An 11110-nucleotide genomic window follows, 5' to 3' on the forward strand; every position below is an offset into this window, starting at 1 on the left:
CATAGATAATATTCCTTCCTTTTCCTCTTTTCACTCCACAACAACCTTATGAAGTAGGTTGGACTGAAAGAGTGTGACTGGCCCAAAATCACTCAGGCATTTTTCATGTCTATCGTGGGACTAGAACTCACAGTTCCCTGGTTTCTAGGCCAGCACCTTCACCACTGCACAAAATTGGTTTAATATTTATTTTGTTTTTTAATTCTGTCAGCTTCCTCATTCATGAACTAGATAGTCCACAGGTCTGCAACTTGCTGCTCCGGAGCCGCATGCGGCTCTTTCAGCCGTCTCCTGCGGCTCCCAGTCCTCTGCCATGTGCAGTCCCCCCCAAAAAAAGTGGGACTAAAAAAATTCAACCAAACAATTCAAATATGCAGGGTAGGTGCATATCTCGCCTTGGCTCCACTCTTCAGTCAAACCCTGTTCTGCGCATGTGCGTACATGCGCACACATTTTTTGCGGCTCCCAGTTTTTCCTTTTGTGAGGGAACCGGTTCTGAGTGGCTCTTTCACTGTTTCAGGTTGCTGACCCCTGAGATAGTCAAACAAAACAAAAGAATAAAACAATACTGTTCAGAACAGTTGGACATTCTAGCTCAGGAGTGATGGAAAGCATCCTTAGATCTTCTGTACTAAAAATCCCGTTCCCATACATAGAATTGTCATCTTTAATCATTACCACTTCTTTTCATCACTTAGATCTCTCTTTTTTTACCATTCAGAGAACAATGGGCTCCCATGTGTTCAGAGGACTGTACTGACCATGTGCCACTCTGTTACTCCCTTTTGTCACTTTCTCTTCAATGGCATGTTCAGTGCTTCTGAACAAATGCCTCAAAACAATGAAGTATGTGTTTTCTCTGTTCAAACTGGCCTTACCAGTCTGGCAAGGCCATGTTATTCTGCTTTCATAAGCCTTTTATGTAACCTCCATTCTGAGCAGGGCTTGTGCCAAATTGGAATTTAAGATTAATGAAGAACAGGAGAGGTGGAGGGGAGTTTAAAAACCAACACTTTTTATAGTTGGGTTTAATCTCTGTCTCCTGTCAAAAATCTGTTCATGCATGCAATTCAAACAACTAAGTGACTGTGTACTGAGGCTTTTCCAGGGAGGGGTCGTATTTTGTTTTCAGAATAGCCTGTTCTTTTTCAGATCACTATTTAGCATGTGCGCAGATAATGTGTGGCCCAAGAATCACATGCATGTGACATAATTCCCATGCTGCATAGGGAACAACTATGATGAATGAAGCCAACTGGATGGTCTATCTTAAATAATCAACCTCCTATTAGTGCAGATTGGGAGGATGGAAAAGACCCAGAAGACCATTCATTCCCACATGTGCTCTACCTATGTTAGATAAAATGAAGGACTTTCTCTGCTTTTCTCCTCTCTTTTATGCACCAACCTCCAGGCACTTCTTCTGAATACCCCAGCCATTCTCATTTTTTCTTGCTGAGCACTGCATAAAGTAGGAACCTGCCTTCAGAGGACAACGTCATGCCACTAATGATGGATTTCTTGTCTGATTGGCCTCTTTCCTCTGTAGGGCGAATGAGAGATGGTCCATTTGTCTGAGGCAGCAAAACATGCTCAAGTTGATCCCGATAAAGAGGATTTGGATGACAATTAGGCTATGTCCAAGAGAACTATATATTATCAGATCTAGTTCTTAGCATTGTCATTTAAAAATGATACAAATAAACCTGGATATGGACAGATAAGGGAGCTGTATACAACAAGGAGCTAAGTCCTAGCAGGAAAGATTGAAGAAGTTAGGTTTATTTAGCCTTATGAATATGAAAGCCATTTTTAAATATAGCTAGACAGGAATATTATAAAAATGATACAACAGATATATATATATTTCTTTTTCCAGAACAGGCTTTTTTGATTTGTTGCTTTTAGAAGTGTTGCAAAGCCATCATCCATGGACTAACAGGAGATTTGAAGGCTCCATGGCTGATAGAAGGTATGTCTATAACCTGAGGTAAAGAGATATGAAAAGCTATAGTAGTCCAACATGTATGCTTTCAAATGTATCTCTATCAGAGCTTCTTAACATTTTGCCCTCTAAGTGGTCTATTAGTCTAGCCAATTCTTCTAGAGATTTGGAGAAAACTGATGAATATGAACACCCAATATTTGGTTTTTACTCCAAAGAGCAATGTTAAGTTATATTATCCTTAACAATGTCACATATTCCTTTAACTTTTACCTCTAATGCTCTTCCACTGAAATGGGGTAACAAAGAAAAAACAAATATTTCCAGCATTTAAGTTATTCCTGTGGCAGGAACAGCCAGTGTGATATAATTATTAAACATAACAACAACAATAACAGCAACAGCAACAGCAACAGCAGCAACAACAACAACAACAACTATATTATTATTATTATTATTATTATTATTATTATTATTATTATTATTATTATTATTATTATTATTATTATTGTCTAACAGGAAGAGGATATCTAAAACGAATGCACCAGTTCTGGAAAGAACAACATCCAGAATTAGAAATAACAGAACAAAGACTAGCAGATCAACGCCGATTTATAATACAAAATAAAGTATTCACAGAAACAGAATTAGATGAACTGCAAAGGTTTACCCAGGGCAAAGAAATCAGGGCCTTGCCAGAAGTAATCAGAATGTAGAGGAAAGCTAGGGGGAGTTGGCAGTGAAGGAATCCAGGAGAGATATACAACTGTTCTCATTTGGAAACCAGGCACCTCTTCCTCAGGAAGAACAAGGTCCTCTAACTAAAGAAGTAAAACAATTGAAACAAAGAATAACTGAGCATCTAGAACAACACAAAAACAACAGAATAAGGCTGCCTGCATTGAAGCTTGTTCCAAATAAACAGCTAGCACAAGCAATAAAAGATGCAAATACTGCAATATCAAGTATAAGCACCAATTCGCTGCAAGAAACAAACCAACTAATGTACAGCACAGCTGCAGTTATAACTGAATACCTGTGATGCAAAATCAACAAAGAAGAAAAACAAACAGCGCACCACAAAAATGGAAGGTTAGAGTAGAAAATAAGATCAGCAAGTTAAGATCACACGCAAGCAAGCTAGAACAGATGAAAGAAAAGAAGCTGAAGAAGACCAAAGAATACCTAATCAAGAAATACCACTTAGAAACAAGGAAGATCAAGGAAGCACTGGAAATAATAAAGCAGCAAATAACAGCTATAGCCAGGAAAATCAGTAGATACGAAGCTCAAATTGCAAATTATAGGCAGAACCTCCAATTTCAATCCAATCAGAAATGTTTCTACCAATCCATCAATGGAGAAACTGTAATGAATCAGTCAGTACCTGACAAGGAAGAAACAGTGCAGTTCTGGAAGCAGATATGGGATAACCCAAAGAAACACAACAAGGATGCGGGTTGGTTAAAGGAGGTGGATGCAAATAAAACAGAAGTTGAAATGAAAGATCTAGTAATAACAACAAAAATGGTAGAAAAAAGAGCAATGAAAATCAAAAAATGGTCAGCATGAGGTGAAGATGAACTGCATGGGTCTTGGTTGAAACATCTGTTATATACCCACTCATTGCCAAGCAGTTCAACAATATACTACAAGGAAGAGAAATTGAAAAGTGGCTAACAACTGGGAAAATCTACCTAATAATGAAAAATCCAGCAAAAGTGGCAACACCAGGCAACTACAGGCCAATTACCTTCTTACCAACAACTTTCAAATTGCTAACTGGTGTGGTAGCTGATGCAGTGCAACAGCATCTAGTTGAAAACAATCTCTTTCCACCCAAACAGAAAGGAAACTGCCCCAATAGTAGAGGAACAAATGATCAACTCCTAATAGACAAAATGATCTTGGGAAACTGCAAGAAAAGGAAGACCAACCTGAATGTGGCATGAATTGACTACAAAAAGGCATTTGACTCTCTGCCACATGACTGGATAATCAAGTGCCGAGAAATAACAGGAGTCAGTAGAAACATCAGAAAATTTGTGCAAAGATTGATGGCACAATGGAAGACACAGTTGCAGGTCAAAGACTGGGAGAGGTTAATATCAAGAGAGGAATATTTCAAGGATATTCATTATCACCACTACTATTTGTTATTGCACTGTTTCCTCTGTCAACATTACTGAATAACTCAGGATGTGGCTATCAAACATCAAAAACATCTGACAGACTATCCCACCTCCTTTACATGGATGATCTGAAGCTGTATGGAAAAACATCATCTGAAATAGAATTGCTACTGAACACTGTCCGTATATATAGCCAAGATATTGCAATGGAGTTTGGCTTGGACAAATGTGCCACACTTACTCTCAAACAAGGAAAAATAGTGAAAACTGAAGGAATAAAGATGCCCCACAAAAATAACATTAAGAGTCTGGATGAGGAAGATTACTAGAAACACTTGGGTATTCTTCAAGCTGACAACATCAAGCACACTGAAGTCAAGAAAAAGATTAGAGGTGAATACTACTACTACTACTACTACTACTACTACTACTAATAATAATAATAATAATAATGTTGAAAGGGACCTTGGAGGTCATCTAGTCCAACTCCCTGCTCAGGCAGGAAACCCCATACCATTTCAGACAAAAGGCTATCCAGTCTCTTCTTAAAAACGTTCAGTGTTGGAGCATTTACAGCTTTTAGAGGCAGGTTGTTCCACTGATTAATTGTTCTAACTGTCAGGAAGTTTCTCCTTAGTTTTAGGTTGCTTCTCTCTTTGGTTAATTTCCATCTGTTGCTTCTTGTCCTGCCCTCGGGTGCTTTGGAGAATAGCTTGACTCTCTCTTCTTTGTGGCAATCTCTGAGATATTGGAACACTGCTATCATGTCTCCAAGACACTTGGATGCTCAGCAATGCACTAAGTTAAAAAATACTACAACAACACTGTAGATTTCTACACTTTGGAAACTGCCACAATGTACCGTATATATCAGGTCTGGAACACATCTTATCCTGGAATATATACTTCATGTAGAAAAATGTACAGTAAACAACTACATTATTATTAAGAGGAAAAATTGCTGTTCAGATTTCTAGTTTGGCAGACCGTTCCTCTTCCAGGATATTGTGAGCTGAAAGAGATATAAACAAGGCAACATACTGGCCATCCTGCTGGTTCAGCTGTTTTTCTTTTCCAGCTGACATTTGTGGGTCCTAAAGGGCACTGACCATTCTCGGTTCCTACCGGGCCAATTGTTTTAAAACAATTGTTTTATTCCTACATATTTGGTGGTTTGCTGGATGCACTGATATTGCTCATCTTATTTTTATTTACTCTATTTGTCCAACCACCTGACTCACCAAAGTATCAAAACAATGTCAGGAACAGCCTTGGCTTTGTTCCATTCCAAAAGAAGCCATGGCTTACAATTACAACAGAGGATCCTGCTTGGAGCTGAATTCAATAGTTAATGGTTGTGGATACTTTAATCAACCTGTACACTCACAAAGACTCTGCTGCAGGTCAGTTATATCTCATAAGATTTTCTTTGAGAAACAGGAAGTACCTTTCTGATCAAATCTGATCACATCCACCATCTATCAAATTCACTGTTTGTTCCCACAATAGCTACACCTTTTGGTAGAATCATAATCTAGTTGAGATACAGTACAACACTCTTGCATTGTTGGTCCCATTAGCTGGCATCAGAAAGCATACAGCTTCTGATCCCAAAGGCAGCATAGCTACCATGATTATTGAACTCTGTGAGTAATCCACCTCTGTGAATTTGTCTAATCCTGTTTTAAAGCTGTCCAATATGGTATTATTTATTTATTTATTTATTTATTTTATTATATTTATATACCGCCCTTTCCCGAAGGACTCAGGGCGGTTTACAGGGTGATTAAAATAAAAAATACAAAAGTTAAAAACAGATTAAAAAAAATTATATCCGTCCCTGAACAAATAAAACCCCAGTTAAAATTAAAATTAAAATTCTCAGCTTGGGCCAGAGAGCTTGAAGAGCCAGGTCTTCAGGTCCCGGCAGAATGAACGGAGGTCAGGGGCAGTCCTAAGCTCCACTGGCAGCTGGTTCCAAAGGGCAGGCGCACCCACTGAGAAGGCCCTATCCCTGGGTGTTGTCCGCCGGCAATCTCTTACCAGTGGCACCCTGAGAAGACCCTCCCTGTGGGAGCGCACTGGACGAAGGGAGCTTGATGCCGGCAGCAGGTGTTCCCTCAGATAACCCTGACCCAAGCCATTTAGGGCTTTATAGGTCATCACCAGCACCTTGAATCTCACCCGGAGGGCAACCGGGAGCCAATGCAGCTCGCGGAGTAGAGGTGTTACATGGGAGTATCGGGAAACCCCCATCACAACTCGCGCGGCCGCATTCTGCACCAGCTGAAGCCTCTGAGTGGTCCTCAAGGGCAGCCCCATGTAGAGAGCGTTGCAGTAGTCTAAACGGGAGGTCACGAGTGCATGAGTGACTGTGTGTAGGGCATCTTGGTCCAGATAGGGTCGCAACTGGCGCACCATCATTGTTTCTTTCTTCATTTGACTCTGCTGTTTGCAAAAAAAGTTTTCTTCTACTGGTCTTCTGAATTCAATATACACACAATTGTACACATGAAGGTTTCTATGTAACAGATGTAGAGTGTCTCCAATAGTTCATTTCATTAAAGTAACATCAGTGGAGAAGGGTGGGCACAGAAGGGGCATCTGCAATTAACAGTCCAGGTAATAAGTGCCTAACTGAATATTTGTGGGTGCCACTCCTGGCTTTACACTGATTAGAGTATTATTTTAACTTAATGAGTAACAAAGACTGTGGCCATCATTGTTTCAAAGGAAAAGGAGCATTGGTGTTAATTTTAGTATTTTCTTCGTCTGAATCTTTACAAAAGTTCCTAGAAAGACATATACCTTTACTTCTTGAGTATGGTGGAACTTCTTTCTTAGATGAAAGTGGTACTTAGATACTTAGATAAGGTGGACTATAATCATCTCAAAAGCAAGCAGTGAAGAGAAAAGTGATTGGCAAGCAAATGGAAGATGTTTTGTAATCTTCTTGTGTTTTTTATACATTGACTTGCTGATCTGCAGCTATTACAATAAGACAGTCATCAGGTAATAGCAACCACATGGGTTAATGTGCTATTCTCCACTTTCAGAGCTTTGATATATTTCTGCTGCTCTAATTACTAATCCCTATCTGCCAAAGGAATAAGGCTATTGAGTGGTGTTATTTAAGTTAAGTGGTTGATGGATTCTTTCTGGCTGAGGAATTCTGGGAGTTGAAGTCCACAAGTCATAAAAGGGCCAAGTTTGAAGACCCTGCTCTAATCCATCCAAAGATTCTTTCCCAGTTTAAATTGATCTGAATTTCACAGAACTAATTTTCTCTCAAAAGAATGCTAGACCTGTTCTTTAAATGAAGTCTTGCACTGTTTGAAAATAGCACTAATCCATGTTTACAAGGAAACTCTTAAACAAGTGCTTTGAATGAGCCAGTTAGGTGTTATGCCTGTATACACCATTGTGAAGCTAGTGTAGGCATGTCCAATGCCTGGAGCAGCATAAAATGACCAATGGATGCTAGGTAGAAACCAAGCTCTCATGGAAGCAACCCCTGTTGACAAAGCACATCATACCCAAGTGGTAATAATGAGGTTGGGTGAAGTAGAAACACACTATTATGACATTGGCACAGCTAAGATGGGGTTATGTTGCTTCAGCTATGAGCTGGGGATGAGACAAAGCCAATATCATTAGGATATGGCAGAAAAGAAGTGGCTATGGGAACATGTTGGTATCAAAAGACTAAGGCTATGGTTAAGGGGACAAGAACTGACCAGAAGGAAGCCAGGAAACAACTATCACCCAGGAAAATGTCAAATATGGGGATATACTGTACAATTTTCCTTTGGAAAACTCTCTGAAGCTACCTGCCCTCAATCCCCAAAGATCTGTTGTGATCTCTATTGGATGAGCATCTTTTAAGAGCTGGAAAGATCCCACCTGAATTCAGTTTGTGAGATGGCATGCATCTCTCCATGTAGTCCAAGCTCAGTGTCACTGGCCTGTCAACAAACAGTACATGGATGTTTTGAAAATGTTCCAGCGTGGTGTGTTAACAATAAGAAAGCTCTTTTCCAGATTTTTAAAGTGATGGAAAAGAAAATAGAAAGAGGTAAGGGAAAAGGAAACTTGAAAGGGATCCAATTTATGAGGTGTGCAAGAGAGAACATTCATACTGAGCCATTATGTACTCCTTTTTTGGGAAGCCAGGAGCAATGAGGGTAGCCAATTATCATGCTGCCAGACTCCAAGGGCTGAATATTAAGGTCATGTGATGTTTAGTGACCTCTTTTCCTCCCTGTTTTGCAAGCTAATTTTGGAAATGGTCAAGGGCTGCTGCTGAATGAGCAGTTACTATGGAAACTGCTGAAGTCAAATGGATGAACACGGCTCAGTCTTACTAAGGAGGAGGGCTTCTGTGGAATACTGTGAAAAAGGCAAAATATGGGAGGAGGGATGGTCTTTCTCATCCATTCCTTTAAAAAGCTAGGCAACAGTTCTGTATATTGGTGATTGTTTAATCATTTGGTGGCCCCAGGTTTTTTTCCCAGGAATATCCAAGATTCTTTCAAAGCAAACGCAATAATGCACATTGTTACCAAATGGTTGATAGCCTGAGTATATATGTAACAGTTTTCAGCGTTTTAAAAGTACTTCACATGTAGTTTATAACAATAATGTCATGCATTTGTAGTGCTTCAGATACATAAATACGAATCTATTATGTTTCAGGGGAGCATATCCATAAATGTAGCAACCCCGTGGGATTTTATTATCTTTATTGTAAGGTTACATTCGCAGATGCTTACAAGCCTGAAGTTACATCACTCCTCCCTCACCTGCACAGTCCAGGTTTCTGGGAAGAATCCTTTCTGAGATGTTTGCCACACCTCCATTCCTTCTGTGGACTCATTCATCTTATCTGACTATTGTCTGGTTTGCAGTTCTTCCTCCTGTTCCCAAGGTCATTTTCAAATACCATTACATTACCCATTATTCTGCCACATAAATGCTCCAATAATCTGAGGAGGGAGAGAGGGAGGAAGAAAAATTGTCCGCCTTTGAAGCTCCTAAAATTCTCATCTCTCATTGAATCTTTGGAGGCAAACAAATATTTTAGTCTATCTCTGCCTCCAAGCTGATGTCATAGAAAGGTTAGAGGGCCTAGGTCAGGGGTAGGCAACCTCGGCTCTTTTATGACTCATGGACTTCAACTCCCAGAATTCCTGAGTCAGCTGACTTAGGAATTCTGGGAGTTGAAATCCACGAGTCATAAAAGAGCCGAGGTTGCCTACCCCTGGCCTAGGTAGTATTAGAAAGCTGCCACTTTACTGCCAAGGTGAGAATGACACATTTAATTATAGTTAATTGCACTAGAACTGCAGTTTACTTTGGCCATCCAAATGTCTTAGTGATACATGCAGCTATAAACTAATCATACATGTTGAATTTGTACTAAGGTAAAATGTGGTTGCTTAATTTATGGCTCACTTCATGTTGCAAACATACGGTCCATCTCTTTTTAAAAAAGCAGAGGAAAAAGCTGTAATGTCCCCTTGACTTTAACTAAATCTGCTGCCACCTGTTGATTATATGGTAGATTACCAAAACCCACATGGGTATGTTAATTCTCAAAAATACATCTCAAGGGAAAACTTAATTGGCCTTACTGATTTGGAATTGGCTCAAAGTATTTTATGCCTGACCAGAACACAATATTATTCAAAATGGCATTGCAGATTTTTAAAAAGATAGCTGGAATCAAATTAGGTCTAATTTAGTACAATCTGTAATCATGTTCCTTTTTTTTTTGACTAACTAGTATCCCAAAATATTCAGGCTTCAATTAAGTAATATCCCTAGTTATCCCAGGACTAATGGGTAACTGGTTTGTGTGCATGTGCATGTGTGTGCCTTCAAATCTGTGTTGACTTCTAGTAACTGCCCAGATGAGTCTCTCCAGTTTTCTTGATAGCATTTTCAGAGGTTCAGAGACACAAATGGTGATGAACAAATAACCAGGTTCAAATTATCCTACTTTGCACATGTTATTGGAAGATCCAGCTCTCTGGCAAAGGTTCTAATTCTGGGAAAGGTAGAAGGAAAGAGAAGAAGAGGTTGACCATCAGCAAGATGGATGGAATCAGTTGTGATGGTGATGAGTGCACCATTGGAAGATTTGAAAGACCAGGTTAGGGACAAATTGTAATGGACAAAATCTATGTGATAGCTAAGAGCTGAAAATGATTTGATGGCACAAAATCATTTTTCAGAAATGGCTTGCCATTGTTTTCTTCTTAGGCTGAGTAAAAGTGACTGACCCAAAGTCACCCAGGTTTGTGTCTAAACTAGGACTAGAATTCATAGGCACCTGGTTTCTGCCATGGTGCCAAACTAGCTGTCTGACTCTAAAGGGTAGCTGTAAAGCCTTCCAAAGAAACCCTCCTCTCTAAAGTGCACTCTTACTTTATCCCACACAGGGGAGAGGGCTGTCAGAGTTTTTTCCTGTCCTCTCTGGCAATGAGCTCTTCAGATATCCCTCACACAACTGATCAGTGAGAGTCACACCTCTGAGGAAGTGACCATCCAAATAACCCATTTGAAACTTCCCAGCACGGGGACATTTTTCTCCCTACTAGTAACTTGTTATGAAGATGGCTGGTGAATGCTAGCTGCATTCTTGGAGATAATGGGTGTTGACAGGAGCCTGGCTGTCAAGTATTCTTTCTTTATGCGAAGCCTCCCTGGAAATTCTTAAATAGGAACGAGAAAAGGCAGGCAAGGGGCAATCAGGACAGCACACACTGAAAGGAAGAGGGAAGAGGACTGAAGAGAGACATTTGCCAGAGGGAAGTGACTGTGTGCAAGCCTGCAGGAATGCACTGAGATACATAAGTACATTATACTGGTCACTGATAAACATATTTATAGAAGAAGCAGATAAGTGAAAATAATAGATCCTTGCCTTAAGGAACTCACTCACAAAATGACCACAGAGATGATAAGGCAGTTTTGGGTTCTGTTGCTCCGGGTGGTGCAACCCAAAGCAAGAGGTCCAAATGAAAAGAAA

This window comes from Vipera ursinii (genome assembly GCF_947247035.1).
Source record: "Vipera ursinii genome assembly, chromosome: 3".
NCBI classification, from domain to species: Eukaryota; Metazoa; Chordata; class Lepidosauria; order Squamata; family Viperidae; genus Vipera; species Vipera ursinii.